The 15,105-nt window shown below is 43.2% G+C and overlaps 1 long non-coding RNA gene across 1 annotated transcript; it reads left to right on the top strand.

The window, feature by feature from the left end:
- Positions 1 to 2,291: 2,291 nt before the first annotated feature.
- Positions 2,292 to 10,485, top strand: LOC115156560 (uncharacterized). Its single transcript, XR_003868285.1, has 2 exons — positions 2,292 to 2,523; positions 10,449 to 10,485. It is a non-coding gene; the product is annotated as an uncharacterized LOC115156560 (long non-coding RNA).
- The last annotated feature ends 4,620 nt before the right edge of the window (positions 10,486 to 15,105 follow it).

Here is a 15,105-nt window from a genome sequence, read left to right as displayed (position 1 = left end):
TTCCGACCGGGAATCTGCGTGTCTGTAAACTGAGGGAAAAACAGAAAGACGGGGGCGGGGCAGGTCACGCGCCTAAGCCTTTGTCCTCTGATAGACCACTTAGCAAAAGCTCTCGTGTGTTTCAGCCAGGGCTTTGAATTACGTCAGTCAGGTTTTTCCCGGGCTCTGAGACCCCATTGGAGACGTGGGAAGTGTCACGTAACAGCAGAGATCCTGAGCTTTTGGAAGAGATGTCAAAGAAAGCAAATAAATGGTCAAACAGGCCACTTCCTGTAAAGGAATCTCTCAGGTTTTTGCCTGCCAAATGAGTTCTGTTATACTCACAGACACCATTCAAACAGTTTTAGAAACTTTAGGGTGTTTCTATCCATATATAATAAGTATATGCATATTCTAGTTACTGGGTAGGATTAGTAACCAGATTAAATCGGGTACGTTTTTTATCCGGCCGTGTAAATACTGCCCCCTAGCCCCAACAGGTTAACCTGTCTGGTGCAGGCGTTCCGCTAGCGACCCACCTCGACAACATCCGGTGAAATTGCAGAGCGCCAAATTCAAAATACAGAAATAGTCATAATAAACATTCATAAAAAATACAAGTGTTATACATCGGCTTAAAGATGAACTTCTTGTTAATCCAGCCGCTTTGTCAGATTTCAAAAAGGCTTTACGGCGAAAGCATACCATGCCATTATCTGAGGACAGCGCCCCATTTACAAAAGCATACAAACATTTTACAACCAAGTGAAGGAATTACAAAAGTCAGAAATAGCGATAAAATGAATCACTTACCTTTGAAGATCTTCATATGGTTGCAGTCACAAGAGTCCCAGCTACACAATAAATTTTTGTTTTGTTTGATAAAGTCCCTCTTTATATCCCAAAAACTCTGTTTTGTTCAGTAATCCACTGGCTCAAAGGCGGTCAAAACATGCAGACGAATACTTCCTAATAGTACCGGTAAAGTTCGTCGAAACATATCAAACGATGTTTATAATTAATCCTCAGGTTGTCAATTGTCTAAATAATCAATAATATTTCAACCGGACAATAGCATATTCAATAGAAAGGAAAAACAACGAAGGGCGCGCAATCGGTCATGCGCGCAAACAGCTCAGCGTTCTTCCTCAGTCTACTGAGAGAAAGATCTCATTCTTCATTTTTCAGAAAACAAGCCTGAAACAATGTCTAAAGACTGTTGACATCTAGTGGAAGCCATAGGAACTGCAATCTGGGTCCTAACCCATTAGAAACTCTATAGGCATTCATTTGAAAAGTGCCCACATAAAAAAAATCCCACTTCCTGGATGGATTTTCCTCAGGTTTTCGCCTGCCATATCAGTTCTGTTATACTCACAGACATTATTTTAACAGTTCTGGGCCTGAGTAACAGGCAGTTTATTTTGGGCATGCTTCTCATCCTGATGTCGAAATACTGCCCCCAAGCCATAAGAAGTTTTAAGGCAGTTTATACAATTTTAAAAACATACAATACATTCACAGATTTCCCAACACACTGTGTGCCCTCAGGCCCCTACTCCACCACTATCACATATCTACAGTACTAAATCCATGTGTATGTATCGTGTGTGTGTGTGTGTGTGTGTGTGTGTGTGTGTGTGTGTGTGTGTGTGTGTGTGTGTGTGTGTGTGTGTGTGTGTGTGTGTGTGTGTGTGTGTGAGCGCGCGCACATGTTTGTGTTGCTTCACAGTCCCCGCTGTTCCACAATGTGTTTTTTTATCTGTTTTTTTAAATCAAATTTTACTTCTTGCGTCAGTTAATTTTTCTGGAATAGAGTTCCATGTAGTCATGGCTCTATGTAGTACTGTGCACCTCCCATAGTCTGTTCTGGACTTGGGGACTGTGAAGAGAACTCTTGTGGCATGTCTTGTGGGATATGTATGGGTGTCCGCGCTGTGTGCCAGTAGTTTAGACAGACAACTCGGTGCATATCCTCCAAACACTGGCTTGGAGGGCATTATCACTTTTAAACAACGGTTTACCAACATATCCAAATAATTGACATATTTTCATTAAAAAGGTTATTTTGATGAATTTACTCATACTATTTCATCCTTCAAGAAGACACAAATCTAAGGTTACTACCCAAGCCGTCTGGTTGTTTGTTCTATCGGTTCGGTTGCTAGAGACGCGACCCAGTTGTTCAGTCTTTTTGTTCTGCATCTATGCAGTCGTTCATTCTAAATGTTTCATTGCCATACTAGCTGGCAACATTCTTATCCCTTACTTGCTAGCTAGCCAACTACGACTAATTTACAGTCACGTCAAAGTGCAGCCAGAATAACACCAAAGTAGCTGCATTTGTGTAATGCATACTCAGGGAGAACAAGGTGTAGATTCACACGCAGAGATCGGCAGATGTTTATTAAGCCGTCGCAGAAGGTAGGAATTGTGGTCACAGGCAGGCAATGGTCAAACACAGATAGGCAGTCAAAAACAAACAATACCTCACAACCATACAAACAGAAAGAACTGAACTAAATAGGGAGCTGATGAGACCATGTTAGAAACGAACGCAGGTGAAATCAATGAACAAAAATCCAAGACAGGGCTACATTCCAGAACACAAAAAAAAGAACACAAGGTTAACTAAGAAAAGAAAAGCAGAACCTTACAGTTCCCCCCCAAGCGAGGCTCCTGACGACCCAACGGCAACGGAGGGTGGGGCCAGCGGGGGAGCAGAGGTGGACGCCTACCTCGGGGTCGAGGTTTGGCAGGCTGGTTCGACGAGGTCGTGGACTGACCCGACGTTCTGCATCGAGGCTGATGTCCAGTGGGTCTGTTCGGGGGTCAACCCCAAAGTCGGGGAGCGGGACGATCTGGACGATTATGGTGAAATGCCTGAAACATCTCTGGGTCAAGGATGTCTTGGTCGGGGACCCAGGACTGGTCTTCAGGCCCATAACCTTCCCGGTCCACTAAGGTAGTGGATGCGACCTCTCAGGCATTTGTAATCAAGGATGAGGGGTGGTACCCGGAGGAGAGGCTGAGGGCGACCGACTGAGGGCGACCCCCAGTCGGTCCCAGAAGGCTCGCCACACCCAGGAAACAAACTGGGGCCCGCGGTCAGAGACGATGTCCTCCGGAATCCCATATAGACAGAACACCTGCTGGAACATACATTCCGCCAATTCCACGGCGTTAGATAGATGAGGAAGAGGAACCAGACGACACATTTTTGAAAAAACGGTCTACTATGACAAGGATGGTGGTGTTACCAGAGGATTCAGGAAGGTCTGTGATGAAGTCAACAGCTATGTGGGACCAGGGTCTGCGAGGGATTGGCAAAGGTTGAAGCTTCCCCGAAGGGAGATGGAGGGCTTATGGTTTGGGCACAGACTGGACAGGAGAGTACGTATTCCCTTACATCAGATGCCAGTGAGGACCACCAGAACTTCCGGGCTAGAAGTTCGGTGGTTCGTGTAATGCCCGGATGTCCTGACCCCAAGGACGTGTGACACCATTGCATCAGTTGGTGTATTACAGCTGCTGGTACGTAACTATTCCCAGCTGGTGTCTCAGGAGGAGCCAGGTCTGAGGTTAGGGCTTCTTGTATGGCAGAGTGAACCTCCTACTGTACCAGTCCCATAATGCAAGAGGAAGGAAGAATGGGTGTAGGGTCTGAGTTACTGGTCGGAAGGTCAAACTGGTGGGAGAGAGCATCAGCTTTTACGTTTTTCTTTCCAGGGATGTAAGTAACATGAAAATGGAAGCGTGTGAAGAGAGCCCAGCGGGCTTGTCTGGAGTTTAACCTCTTGGCACCTCTGCTATATTCCAGATTACGATGATCTGTTAGGATGAGAAAGGGATGTTGTGCACCCTCCAACCAGTGGTGCCACTCCTCGAGGGCCCGCTTGATGGCGAGGAGTTTTCTGTTCCCCACATCGTAATTCCTCTCAGCGGGGGATAACTTCCTGAAGAAGAAGGCACAGGGATGTGATTTGAGAGGTGTTCCGACCCGCTGAGAGAGTATGGCTCCTACTCCTATTTCGGAGGCATCCACCTCCAGGGTGAAAGGAAGGGTTGGATCAGGTTGACAAAGGACAGGAGCTGAGGTGAAGAGGCATTTCAAGTTGAACACAGTCACGGAGGTATCAGTGCATTGAAGGGTCTGGGTCTTTTGGCTGGTAAGGGCAGTGAGGGTTGCGGCAGTAGAACTAAAGTTCCAAATGAACCGGCGATAGAAGTTGGAGAACCCAATGAAACGTTGGAGTTCTTTAACCTCTATGGGCTAGGTGGGACGCTTGCTACTGAGTTCTGTTATACTCACAGACACCATTCAAACCGTTTTAGAAACTTTAGGGTGTTTTCTATCCAAATCAAACAATTATATGCATATTCTAGTTACTGGGCAGGAGTAGTAACCAGATTAAATCGGGTACGTTTTTTATCCGGCCGTGCAAATACTGCCCCCTAGCCCCAACAGGTTAACGGTGGTGGGTTTGGGCCAGTTACTGACAGCGGTGACTTTGTTCTCATCCCCTCCAGGTGTCAGTACGAAGCCGAGGAAGTTTACCGAGGTTACATGGAAGGCACTATTTTCAGTCTTCACATAAAGGTTATGGTCAAGGAGCCGTTGAAGAACCTTTTGCACGTGCTCTATGTGTTCCTTCAGGGAGTACGAGTAAATCAGGATGTCATCAATGTAGACGATGAGAAAGCGGTTGATCATATCCTGGAAAACCTCGTTCATAAAGGATTGGAAGACGGCGGGGGTGTTCATAAGGCATGAGCAGGTATTCGTAGTCCCCTCGAGCGGTGATAAAGGCTGTCTTCTATTCATCGCCTTCACATATACGGACAAGGTTATATGCACTTCACAGGTCGAGTTTAGTATAGATGTTGGCGCTGCCCACTTGTTCAAGGGTCGCTAGGATCAGAGGAAGAGAGAAACAGTTCTTGACCGTGACGTCATTCAGGGAATGATAATCAATACATGGAGGGAGACCACCATCCTTTTTTCCAACGAAGAAGAAACTGGATGCAGCCGGGGAAGAAGAAGGACGAATGAAACCGTTTGAGTGATTCATCAATGTAGTTCTCCATTGCCTCATTTTCCGGGATAGATAGGGGGTAAACAAGGCTCTTCGGTGGGGACACTCCAAGGATTAAGTCAATCGCACAGTCTCCTGGCGATGTGGTGGCAGAGTGGAGGCCTTAATTTTGCTGAAGACGTCGCTGTACTGGGCGTATTCAGATGGTGTGGTGGGTGGCACTGCCGAGGTAGAGTCCTCAATGGTGGTGGCTCTGCAGGGTAGACTGAGACAACTGGAGAAGCAGGTAGAAGACCAGGACAGTAGTTCACCTTGTTGCCACGATTTTTTTATTTTTTTATTTATTTATTTCACCTTTATTTAACCAGGTAGGCAAGTTGAGAACAAGTTCTCATTTACAATTGCGACCTGGCCAAGATAAAGCAAAGCAGTTCGACAACATACAACAACACAGAGTTACACATGGAGTAAAACAACATACAGTCAATAATACAGTACAAAAAAAATAAGACTATATACAATGTGAGCAAATGATGTGAGATAAGGGAGGTAAAAGCAAAAAAATGCCATGGTGGCAAAGTAAATAAAGTATAGCAAGAAAAACACTGGAATGGTAGATTTGTAGTTTGAAGAAAGTTCAAAGTTCTAATATAAATAATATGGTGCAAAGGAGCAAAATAAATAAAATAAATAAATACAGTAGGGGAAGAGGTAGTAGTTTGGGCTAAATTATAGATGGGCTATGTACAGGTGCAGTGATCTGTGAGCTGCTCTGACAGCTGGTGCTTAAAGCTAGTGAGGGAGATAAGTGTTTCCAATTTCAGAGATTTTTGTAGTTCGTTCCAGTCGTTGGCAGCAGAGAACTGGAAGGAGAGACGACCAAAGGAGGAGTTGGCTTTAGGGGTGACCAGAGAGATATACCTGCTGGAGCGCGTGCTACAGGTGGGTGCTGCTATGGTGACCAGTGAGCGGAGATAAGGGGGGACTTTACCTAGCAGGGTCTTGTAGATGACCTGGAGCCAATGTGTTTGGCGACGATTATGAAGTGAAGGCCAGCCAACGAGAGCATACAGATCGCAGTGGTGGGTTGTATATGGGGCTTTGGTGACAAAACGGATGGCACTGTGATAGACTGCATCCAGCTTGTTGAGTAGGGTATTGGAGGCTATTTTGTAAATGACATCGCCGAAGTCGAGGATTGGTAGGATGGTCAGTTTTACGAGGGTATGTTTGGCAGCATGAGTGAAGGATGCTTTGTTGCGAAATTGGAAGCCAATTCTAGATTTCACTTTGGATTGGAGATGATTGATGTGAGTCTGGAAGGAGAGTTTACAGTCTAACCAGACACCTAGGTATTTGTAGTTGTCCACAAATTCTAAGTTAGAACCGTCCAGAGAAGTTATGCTGGATGGGCGGGCAGGTGCAGGCAGCGATCGGTTGAAGAGCATGCATTTAGTTTTACTTGTGTTTAGGAGCAGTTGGAGGCCACGGAAGGAGAGTTGAATGGCATTGAAGCTCGTCTGGAGGGTTGTTAACACAGTGTCCAAAGAAGGGCCAGAAGTATACAGAATGGTGTCGTCTGCGTAGAGGTAGATCAGAGATTCACCAGCAGCAAGAGCGACATCATTTCTGTATACAGAGAAAAGAGTTGGCCCAAGAATTGAACCCTGTGGTACCCCCATAGAGACTGCCAAAGGTCCAGACAGTAGGCCCTCCGATTTGACACACTGAACTCTGTCAGAGAAGTAGTTGGTGAACCAGGCGACGCAATCGTTTGAGAAACCAAGGCTACTAAGTCTGCCGATGAGGATGTGGTGATTAACAGAGTCAAAAGCTTTGGCCAGGTCAATGAATACGGCAGCACAGTATTGTTTCTTATCGATGGCGGTTACGATGTCGTTTAGGACCTTGAGCGTGGCTGAGGTGCACCCATGACCAGCTCTGAAACCAGATTGCATAGCGGAGAGGGTGCGGTGGGATTCGAAATAGTCGGTAATCTGTTTGTTGACTTGGCTTTCGAAGACCTTAGAAAGGCAGGGTAGGATGGATATAGGTCTGTAGCAATTTGGGTCAAGAGTGTCACCTCCTTTGAAGAGGGGGATGACAGCAGCTGCTTTCCAATCTATGGGAATCTCAGACAACACGAAAGAGAGGTTGAACAGGCTAGTAATAGGGGTTGCAATAATTTCGGCAGATAATTTTAGAAAGAAAGGGTCCAGATTGTCAAGCCCAGCTGATTTGTAGGGGTCCAGATTTTGCAGCTCTTTCAGAAGATCAGCTGAATGGATTTGGGAGAAGGAGAAATGGGGGAGGTTTGGGCGAGTAGCTGTGGGGTGTGCAGTGCTGTTGAATGCAGTAGGGGTAGTTAGGTGGAAAGCATGGCCAGCCGTAGAAAAATGCTTATTGAAATTCTCAATTATAGTGGGCTTATCGGTGGTGACAGAGTTTCCTATCCTCAGTGCAGTGGGCAGTTGGGAGGAGGTGTTCTTATTCTCGATATGGCGATATGGCGGGGTTGTGATGGCAAAGCCAGGGGTGTCCGAGGATGAGTGGCTGTTTGGGGGATGAGAGTTCCATGAGTTGAATGGTTTCGGTGTGGTGACGCTCTGTATCAGGTGCGTGATTTAGCCTGTGCCCAATGGCTGCCCGTCCAGGGTGTTAATCCTTAAGGGAGGGCCGACAGGTGTTAGAGCAATGTCAAGCTCTTGTACTAGCTGGTGATCGATAAAATTACCTGCTGCTCCCGAATCTATCAAGCCTTCTACATACTTGGTAACCTGTTAAAATAATTTTATATCTTGGTGATAATAATCAATACGCCTTGACTAATGCTCAAGGTTTGTAAGACAATGGGTTAAATAATTAGGCAAGGACTCAGCTTTCTGCAAAAGGTTTCTGTAGCTTTATTCAGAGAACGTTCTGAGGTCAGGATAACAAAACAGTCATTATATAGTTCTTGCTTACTTACGCACATGCATTTACACACAAACTGTTGGTGAACTGCCTCTCCACTTTGACTCCCCTCACTGTTTATCACTATCCAGCTCAGCCTGTTCCTTTCCCTCAAGGTTAGAAACCCCTTGAAGTTTTTACTCCCTTTACCATCTGTCCTCTGTTCCCACGGGCACACTAAATACTCACACACATTTATTTCCCTCTACAGCCTCTACTAGATTTTCTGGGACTAATCGGACTAATCGATCACTACATTGATCATTACATTGATTATTCATTAACCATGCTGTATGACTAATAATTCATCATGGTTTATTTATTAATTTACCTTTATTAGATCATTCTCTTATCATAACCCCCTTCAAGGTTATCAATACTGGGACGGAGAAATGCTTCTGGGAGATATTTAGAAATAAGGACACACCTACCTTTATGGCAGCGGGGGGACCCTTCTCATCTCTCCGTGGGGGCGAACAGGGCAATGGCTGAGTAGATGATCTTTCCCTCCACAGTATAGGCAGAGCACTTCTTGGATCCGCTTTTGATACACGGGAGAGGAGTATGGCCCAACTGCATGGACTCTGGAAGACTCGGACGGATGACGTACTTTTGAAAAGAGGAAGGTTTCGGGTTCCTGAATGGCAGAGGTCTTCGGCGGTCGGCGATGAGGTGGTCGATGGAGATGGGACGTACGAATGTATTGATTTAAATCCTAATGGTCACCTCTACAGGCCAGTTCTGCCTGAAGTTCCCTGTTGAGCCCTCTTCGGTAGACGGTAAGTAGAGCAGCCTCATTCCCTTCATTCCCTGCAGCCATGGTGCGGAACTCGAGGGCATACTCGGCAGCTGAATTGCGTCCTTGTTGAAGTTCTATGAGGAGGTCTCCTATAGGACGAAAGGATGAGAGTGATCGAATACCTCTTTGAAGAGGGTGTGGAAATGGGTCTCGGATCCGAGTTCTGTGCTGTTGGCAGTCCTTATGGTGGTGGCCCAATCCAAGGCTTTGCCTGTGAGTAGAGACACAACAAAATCCACCCTGCTCCTGTCGGTGGCGAAGTTAATCGGGTTGTGCTCAATGTATTTGCTGCATTGCATCAGAAATCCCTGACATTTCCCAGGTGAACCGTCATATTTTCCAGGCATGGGTATAAACGAAGGAGGGCTATGGGTTACGATACCTGGCATCGGAGGAGTAGAGATAGGCTGACGGAGAAGATGGCAAATATCCTCCATAAGCTCCTCTTGCTGGGTTAGGCGCCGCTGTAGCTCCGCTGAATCCATTTTTAGGTGAGGTATTCTGTAATGCACACTCAGGGAGAACAAGGTGTAGATTCATGCACAGAGCACAGCAGATGTTTATTAAAACTTCTTATGGACAGGTGGGACGGTAGCATCCCACCTGGCCAACATCCGGTGAAATTGCAGAGCGCGAAATTCAAACTACAGAATTAGAAATATTTAACTTTCATAAAATCACAAGTGTAATACATCAAAATAATGCTTAACTTGTTGTTAATCCAGCCGCTGTGTCAGATTTCAAAAAGTCTTTACGGCGAAAGCACACCATGTGATTATCTGAGGACAGCGCCCCGCATACAAAATCATGAAAAACATATTTCAACCAGGCACGTGCACCACGAAAGTCAGAAATAGCGATATAATAAATGCCTTACATTTGATCTTCTTCTGTTGGCACTCCAACTTCAATAATGTCCTTTTTTATATCCATAAAAACTGCTTCAGTCAATAATCCACCCAGTTTCCCTCCATCAAAATGCATACAAAATTAATCCCAAATGTTACTAATAAACTTTTCCAAACAAGTTAAACAACGTTTATAATCAAACCGTAGGTACCCTAATACGTAAATCAAATTTAAGACGGAGAATTGTTATTGTCTTTACCGGAGAAAAATACCAAAGAACGCGCTCTCTTGCACGCGCTTGGAAACACTACAGCCAAAATGGGAGCCACCTATAAAAACTACAATTTCTGACAAATTTTTCCAAAAACCAGCATGAAACTCTTTCTAAAGACTGTTGACATCTAGTGGAAGCCCTAGGAACTGCAATCTGGGAGGATTTCGCCTTATAATAAAAGTGACAGCCATTGAAAACAGTGGTAGGCTGAATTTATTTTTGGGGGGATGGTTTGTCCTCGGGATTTCGCCTGCCATATGAGTTCTGTTATACTCACAGACATAATTGTAACAGTTTTAGAAACGTTAGAGTGTTTTCTATCGAAATCTACCAATTATATGCATATCCTAGCTTCTGGGCTTGAGTAACAGGCAGTTTACTTTGGGCATGCTTTTCATCCGGCCGTGAAAATACTGCCCCCTACCCAAGAGAGGTTAAGCCTTCACAGAAGGCAGGAATCGTGGTCACAGGCAATGGTCAAACACAGGTAGGCAGTCAAAAACAAACACAACCATACAAACAGAAAGAACTGAATTAAATAGGGAGCTGATAAGAACAGGTGAGAAACGAACACAGGTGAAATCAATGAACAAAAATGAAAGACAAAGCTACGTTCCAGAACACAAACAAACAGGGCTATGTTCAAGAACACAAAGAAAAAGAACACAGAACATGGTTGCCATGTTCTCAGAATATAAGATTTGAATGATCTACTCATGTTTCATGGGTACACTGCAGAAACATTTATTTGTATCATTTGTCAGAACGCCGCCTGATGGTCCCAAAGAAACGTTCCCCCCCTCCAAAAATGTTTTCATTACACATCACGCCTTGTTACTGTTGCCAAGCCAATCAAGGCCCTTTGTCTGTTGGCAAGGTTAGGGATTCTCTCACACAGTACTTATAACATAGCTTTTTTAAACGTACATATTTGATACACATGATTATATTGTGCATATTTATTTATACAGTAATTATTATGTCCTTTATTATGTACTTTGAAATCACAACTTCTTGATTCACGGTACTCCGATCTTCCCACTACACCACCATGTCCATGTCAGGTATCAGTTAATCTGACTATTCTCATAATGCATTTGATTTACATATTTCAGCAATTTAAGGGCTTTCTGAATTGTTGTCTAATGTTGGTGGGGCATGTTAACCTGTTTTAATCATAATCCTGAATCACATGATCAATAAAATTGTTTTTCATGAGTGTACTTTAATAGAGCTGAGATTTACTTCAAAGTGCATTCACCCAATTGCTTACATCTATCATGTTGTTTCATCTACATAAGTGCCTAGGGAGGAGGGGTTAGGGTTTCTTCTGGACAAGGCCTAACTATATTAGCCCAATAAGGTAATGCCCTAGAGATATCCCTTATTGGGACAGTGGTTAGGGTGTTCAATGTTGGTGGCCTGTGTTCGAGAACCGCTAAGGGAATCAACCTATTCTCACATTCTTTGCATTATATGTTAATGCAATTATTTGGCAACAGTTACAACACACCTATCTGATCTAATCAAAATGTGTTTGTCAATGACACATTTGTTCTACATTGTATACGTGCTGTAGAATTAAAGAAATACGATAGAGAAACTCATTTTAATTACATCAGATAGGTTTGTTGTAACTTTTGCCTAATGTAATGAACATATTTTGCTAAGAATGTCAGAGTAAGGTTATCACACAGCGATTTAGAAGGTACAATGATTCCCTACACTAGTCAGTGCTTCCCATTTTGACAACAAAAGCTGTCCCGGCAAGAGAAATCAATAGGGGAATATCACAGGCAATCACAACACTGGCAAGTAAGTAATACTGTGAAAGACTATCATTCCAAAATTATTGCAGACATATTATGTACATTTTCTCAAATTACAATTCCATTTTTTTTTACAAATCCTTTCTATTAGTACACTATAATCACGCTTTCAGAACAGCAATGCAGACAACTATTGTCGTGGAAATATTTAGTCAATATTTCTCAAATACCGGAGCCTGTGAGTTCAAATAGACTTTATTACAAAGTAATATAAGCCAAGCTGGTTCATGAAGTAACTCCCGTTCCAGCCTTGGCACACATTTTTATACAGGTTTCATCCTTATGTCACACACATAGTAACTCCTCTTTCTGTTAATGATTCATCCCCTCTGGCATTTAGCCACCATTATCTTATTGCCTTGCACTAATTTTTGTTTGGTTTCACATTAGGGCATAGAAACATTAGGGCATAGCAATGGTACAAAAATAAACAGACTTGCCCACTCTCAAGACAGGTGCATGTCTAATGGTGCCTAATGACCTAGACACCCATAAAGAGTGCACTTATCCTGCTGACTACTACAAAATGTATAATGGGCACACGTGTACTAGAAGATTCCCAATAGGCGTAACCATAGCAACAGGAAATATTAGGCCATAGCAATGGTAAAAAAATAAGCAGACATGCCGATCAGAATCACCGTTATAATCATTGGGCAGTATAGAAAATTAAGTCCAAATCCCTATCCATGGCTAATTTAGGAAAGGGACACTTTTAGCTAGCTAGCCAGCCACCAGAGAACAACGATGCAACGAGATGCAACAATTTTTGCTGTCAAGTTTTTTTCTGTCAATTACGATTTGCTTTGATGTGATTGGTGTGAAGCCAAATCCTAACTGGCTTCCCGTGACACTTTTTTTGGTTACACCAGGGCCATTCACAGTTGAGCTCACTCAGTTTAGCTCAACGCTGATTGGCTATTATTTTATACTTTTTTATCAAGGGAGGCCAAATGCTCGCTTGCTTCCCTTGCGTTCAAAGATATGGCCGGCAACAACGTCGTACTCTTTTTGACCAGACAGCATCAGACAGATGGGATACACAAACATACAGAGGGGGTGCAGTTTCACTAGCTCGGATGCTTTCGAAGGTAGATATTCAGCCTCTTGCAAATTGAAGGAAAAGGATGAAACAAAGAGAGACGAAAGATACATTATTTTATATAATAGAGAGAAACAGTAATGGCATTTTTTGGAAGGCACTAATGCCGCATGCACACAGCTTGCATCAAACTGTATGAGTCCCAGCGGAAGTCCCTTAAAACCTCTTTGGGCTAGGCGTGCCGCTAGCGCCCCACCTCGACAACATCCGGTGAAATTGCAGAGCACCAAATTCAAAATACAAAATTCGCAATAATAAACATTAATGAAAATACAAGTGTCTTACATCGTTTAAAAGCTTAACTTCTTGTTAATCCAGCCATTTTGTCAGATTTCAAAAAGGCTTTACGGCGAAAGCATACCATGCGATTATGTGAGGACAGCGCCCCGCGTACAAAAGCCTTACAATCTTTTTTCCAAACAGGCAGAGGCATCACGAAAGTCAGAAATAGCGATAAAATAAATCACTTACCTTTGAAGATCTTCCTCTGTTTGCAATCCCAAGGGTCCCAGCTACATAACAAATGGTCCTTTTGTTCGATAAAGTCCTTCTTTATATCCCAAAAAAGTCTGTTTAGTTGGCACGCTTGATTCAGTAATCCACCGGTTTCCCCCGTTCAAAATGCATACAAATGAATCCCAAAAGTTACCAATAAACTTTGTCCAAACAAGTCAAACAACATTTCTAATCAATCCTCAGGTACCCTAATATGTAATTAAACAATACAATTTAAGACAGAGAATAGTATGTTCATTACCGGAGATAAATAACGAAGTGCGCGCCCTCATCCACGCGCCACAATACTACAGCCAAAATGGAAGCCACCTAGAAAAACTACAAATTCTAGCAAATTTTTCAAGAAACAAGCCTGAAACTCTTTCTAAAGACTGTTGACATCTACTGGAAGCCCTAGGAACTGCAACCTGGGAGGTATTCCATTGATTCTCCCATAGACAGCCATTACAATGAGTGGTGAGCTCAACAACAAAAAATATTCCGGATGGATTCTCGTCAGGTTTTTGCCTGCCATATCAGTTCTGTTATACTCACAGACATTATTTTAACAGTTTTAGAAACTTTAGAGTGTTTTCTATCCAATACTACCAATTATATGCATATAATTAGCGTCCCACGTAGCCCATAGAAGTTAGGGGGTCTGAATACTTTCCGAAGGCACTGTGCTTTGCCATGTGGTCACAGAAACTGAAGTAGATAAACCACTGAAGAAGGTCTTTATGTGTAGTTTTCAGCTTTGTGTTTATGGGATGGCTACAATATTTTTTTTAAAGGTAAATATATAATATTTTTTGCGGTATTTAGGGTATATTTGAGAAGGACATTTTCACAGGAAATGTATATATAGGCTATTTCACTGAAAAGTTTTCATTCATCTACCACAGTAGCTAGGTTTCCATCCAATTGGTGACAGGTTTTCATGCTAATAATCCAATACTGCATAAAAATAATATACACATTTTCCACCAGATATGTTTCCACTGACTTGCGTGATGATGTAGTGCACATAAAAATACCCTAAAAAACTGCATGCTTTAGTGGGAGGACCACACAACATGTCATCGTGTGTCTCTTTACTTCGCTTGGCTATCAATAGATGCGCATAAAAGCATTTCCAGTGACATTTATTTAATTTTACCTACCAAAAAATCCCACTTTTTCTAGCGTATTTTGTTTTGTCAACATCTGGAAAGAAAATGTTTCCATCAGTCCTGTCATGACATTTTTTATCCGACATGTATGCCTACTTTACTCGTATAAAAAAGGTTGTACGGAAACTTGGTTAGTTGAGACCGAAGTTTAGGAAGCTCCTGCTGTTTGAGGACAATAACGCCCGTCGGTGCCCTAGGTCTTTCTGGGTCCAGCTGCTGCTGCAGACCAGAAAGCAGCATGGGGAGTAAAATCGGCTGGTCATGGAACTACGCCTTTTTGGAGAGGAATTACAAAGGTACTTTTGACTTGACCGGGGCCAGTTTGACCTACTCACCAAGATAGGAGCATGTATTGGGTAAATTGTGTACAGTCATTATGTATTTACTTAATTCATAGTTGGCTGCTGGTTACAAAATTGTCAATTCTAAATGAAACTATTGACATTGGAAGCTGAAATCTACTAGCCTATAATGAGTTTGGTATAGCCTACAAAAATACAGCACGAAACAATATTTTGCCCATGGTACATGAAACTATCAATGTTGGAAGCTGAAATTGAATAGCCTATGAGTTTGGTATAGCCTACAATACAACATGGATTAAACAATTATTTGCCC

This window comes from Salmo trutta, chromosome 21 (assembly GCF_901001165.1).
Source record: "Salmo trutta chromosome 21, fSalTru1.1, whole genome shotgun sequence".
In the NCBI taxonomy this organism is placed as follows: domain Eukaryota; kingdom Metazoa; phylum Chordata; class Actinopteri; order Salmoniformes; family Salmonidae; genus Salmo; species Salmo trutta.
The sequence above is the reverse complement of the archived record's forward strand: the minus strand, read 5'-3'. Positions and strand labels throughout refer to the sequence as shown.